The 4,175-nt window shown below is 36.6% G+C and overlaps 1 pseudogene; it reads right to left on the bottom strand.

Annotated features, from left to right (window-relative positions):
* Nucleotides 1-3,414: 3,414 nt before the first annotated feature.
* On the bottom strand, nucleotides 3,415-3,747 carry LOC102862918 (annotated as a pseudogene).
* Between the last annotated feature and the right edge of the window lie 428 nt (nucleotides 3,748-4,175).

The raw sequence follows: 4,175 nt of genomic DNA, 5'->3' as shown, positions 1-4,175 counted from the left end.
CTTGAAAGGAAAAAGTTTGAAGCTGACAGTGATTTTCTTTTGTTTGAGTCTACAATCAACACTCATGGTAGCAGCAGTCAAGAAATCAGAAGATCTGATACAATTTGAAACTCTGCTATTAAGAACCTCTTTAAATGCTAAAGAGGAAGGATGTCAGTTGTAAAACTAAGGTGAACCTGATTTAAGTCATGGCATTTTCAATTCTTCCATATGCTATGTGGAAATTGAAGATGAATAAAGAAGACAGAGAAGTAATGCTTTTGAACTGTGATATTAGTTAAGAATATTGAGTATACCACAAACTATCAAAAGAACAATTAAATCTGTATTGAAAGCAGTGCAACAAGGGTGCTCGTTAGAGGAAAAAAATGGTGAATTTTTTTTTCCAAATAATTTGGAGTGGTTGTCAAGAGGTGCTAATTTTTCTAAAAAGACATCAGACTTGGATAAGTAGGAGGCCAGGGAGAATATGACCTTCAAAGGGATGGAATAACCCAATTGACTGAAACAATGAGCTTCACGGTGGCAGAGATTATGACAATGTTTTTCTATGTTGTTCATACTATGAGTTATAGATGACTCGACAGCACCTAATAAGACTAAATAATATTGCAAAATTTGTCTACCATTGTATTTTATAATTAGAGAATTGCATACACATCTTAGAAATCATTTGATAAAAATCTTGGGGATAATTGTGATAGAAAAATATTTTCAAAATATGACATGATATTTTCTTAATTATGTTAAATGATACATAAAACAGTCCTCATTAATGAGGTTATAAAATTTGGAAAGCAACACAGAATAAATGTTTTATTAATATTCAAAGAGGTATTTGAATTTTCATTCTACTATATTTAGAAATGCATAAAAACGGGTTGAAAAGAAGGAAATAGTACATATTTTGAAGCTCATATTTCAGATTCCACAAAGTTCATACCCTTGTGAAATTCATTACTTATATTAAAGTCTATGCAGTAGAACTCCATTTGTCTTTGTATTGTCATTAATCCTCTATGATACATTCCTCAGATGCTTACTTAAGTGTTCAGAAATTGATGAAATTCTTTTAAGATACTGTACTCAGCAAATGTTTAAGAATTTTGTGTACAAACTTATTGTTTCTCTAGTTTTTTCACAAATACGTGTTCATAGTTACGTATGTACACAGATTATGTAGCAGGGCTTAGTTAAGTAATTTTACACTGCAGTAATCCATTATTTTGTCAGTTCCTTAAATTTACAGGAAATGTATTGTCCTAAATGCTAAATTGACAATAAGAATTTTACAACTCATATCAATAAATAGATTTACTTAACATAACATTTGTTTTCAGATGTAATAGAAACTTATTTTAAAATACCTCACCAGTAGTATAATTATTTTGTTTCAAAATGAGGTTAAGTTTCTTTGAGGAAGCCACACACACAAGATAGATAGATAGATAGAGATTTTTGTTGTTATGTGCCATCGAGTCATGTGAGACTCATAGTGACCCTGTGTACAACAACTCTAAACCCTGCTCTAGCCTGTACACACACAAGATAGATAGATAGAGGTTTTTGTTGTTGTTATGTGCGATCGAGTCACGTGAGACTCATAGTGACCCTGTGTACAACAACTCTAAACCCTGCTCCAGCCTGTGCCAATCTTATTGTCTTTGACACACCTACACCAGTCACTGAATCAATCCATCTCCATGAGGGTCTTCCTCTCTTGCACTATTCCTCCACTCTCCTAAGCAACATGTCCCTCTTTGCAACATGTCCAAAGTATGTAAAAATGAAGCTTCAGAATCCTTGCATTCAAGGACCAGCCTAGTTTCACCCTATCAAGGATGAATCTGTTCATTTTCTTAGCAGTCCATGGTATATTCAATACTCTTCTCCAGCACCACAGTTCAAAGCATCAGCTCTCCTTCTATCATCCCTAGCCATTGCCCAGTTTTCTGATGCATGGCAAGTAATTGCAAAGACTATGGCCTGAATCAGGTGTACCTTAGTCTCCATACTCACATCATTGCTCTTCATTACCTTGGAGAGGTCTCTGACAGCAGACTTTCCCAAACTATGTATGGCACCTATTATATATAGAATATGTGTATATGTATTTTGATAAAATGATTGCTATTCATAATATATATGTGATAAGTATATGTTTTATATATATAAAAACATTATACACAAACATGCATAAACTGTATTAGATATATACACACACACACATATATATATATATATATAGAGAGAGAGAGAGAGAGAGAGAATAGATAGATAGAAGACAGTTTCAAAACTGTTAAGTTAGTTTTCCCTCCCCCCTTAGCTTTCATCAATAAAAAGACTTAATTTTTGAAAAGGCAGCAAAAAGAAAGGAGACATTAACTGAATTTTCAGGCTGAAAAAATTATATGGTTGAAGTTTCCTACACAAACATCTAGATGGCCAAAGATGGGACCATTGTCTAGAGATTAGCAGTGGGATGAAAATAAGTAGGACTTAAGCATTTGTAGTTTATGTATCTATCTATTTAAAGGACATTCTTCCTCATGACACTAGGCTGTTGTCAGAAAAGAAATGGAAAACTCAGTCACAATTGCCTAGTAGGTCTATCATTATTCAGGATAAAAACAGAGTTTAGTCATTCACTAACTCAGAATTCTCCCTTTTTAGCAACTTAATACATATCATGAAACAACTGCCACAGACGGTTTATAACAAGACTCCCTGCCAAAAATACATCAGTTGGAGGGAAAACAGGAAACAAAGAAAAGAGAAAGTCAACTTTAACCAGTTTTCTGAGTCACTTCTTCCTGTGAACTCATCTTGTCACAAAATTTCACATATTTACGGGAGTTCCAAGTGTGGAAAAGAGGAAAGAGTTGAGGCTTGATAGACTCTGTCTTGGAGTTGATTTTAACGTCTAATGACTAAGAGGCTTCATGACCCTTCCCATAGGTTTTCTGAGGCTATGCTATTTAATGAAGCAGCCTGTGGGGTGGTTGTTAAGTTTGGACTATTGATCTTTCGGTTAGTAGCAGTGTGGTTACACACTGTCCTGCCAGAACTCCTTTATTTAAGTTTGATCAAGCTGCTGATTATCTAAAACCCTAGCTCATCTAAAGCGAGCTCTGGTGGCCTAGTGACAGGAAGCTGCACTGCAATCCTGAAGACACAGTTTAAATTCACCAGTTGCTCTGCTGAAGGGTGGGCAATCTCTTCCCTGTGCAATTAATGTCTCTGAAAAGCCACCGGAGGGTCAGCTAATGGTACACAACAACAGCTCATCTAAAGGCTATTGCTAGATCAAATTCTAGATTACATGTACAATATTAATCCTGGTTTGTATCTTCTTTACTTAAATCTTTCCTTTTTTTTTAACAAATCCACAATTTTATTTGCTTTTCAATAAGTTTAAATCCTCAAGGGATACAGCATTACACGGATTCTGTGTCCGAGGGCCTTAGCAGGAAGGTTGCTCCGAAATTTGGCCCGACCCATGCCACTGTTTCTGTGGGCTTGAGTTACGTTTCCCCAGATTACTCTGGTTTTATTGGGTTTGCCACCAGGAGTCACTGTATTGTTTTTTGCTTTGTAAACATAAGCACATCTCTTGCCTAAATAGAATTCTGTTTCATCTCGGGCATAAATGCCTTCAATTTTAAGAAGAGCTGTGTGCTTCCTCTGGTTCCAGAGACCTCGTTTATAGCCAGCAAAAGTGGCTTTGCACCAAAGCCTCCCAGCCATCATTGTGGTTCAGAAGTCCTGCTTCCAGGAGGCCTTCACTGGCTCCAAGATGGCGGAAAAAAGGAATCTTTCCCTTTTAAAGAATTAGAATTCTCATTTTTTTTTCATTGAGTTTCCCTGAGTGTAGTCTTCTATCTTCTAAACTAGTGTAGAGAACTCTAGTGGCTTGGTGGTAAGGAGCTGTAATGCCAGTTCTAAGGCAATTGGTTCAAAACCACCAGATGGGCAGTCTCCTATATGATTCACTGCCTCTGAAAAGTCACTGTTGCTGTGTGCCACGGAGTCGTCTGTAACTCATAGCTATCCTATGTTTAACAGCTCTAAACCCTGCTCTATCCCAAGCCAATCTCACCATCCTCAACACAGCTCCCCCCATTACCCTAGTCACTGAGTCAATCCATCTCGTCCAGGTTCTTCTCTCTTGTGCT

This window comes from Elephantulus edwardii, unplaced genomic scaffold (assembly GCF_000299155.1).
Source record: "Elephantulus edwardii isolate Elephantulus edwardi_28Jun2011 unplaced genomic scaffold, EleEdw1.0 scaffold00039, whole genome shotgun sequence".
Taxonomy (NCBI): Eukaryota; Metazoa; Chordata; class Mammalia; order Macroscelidea; family Macroscelididae; genus Elephantulus; species Elephantulus edwardii.
Note: the sequence above shows the minus strand (reverse complement) of the source record. Positions and strands in the feature narration are given on the sequence as shown.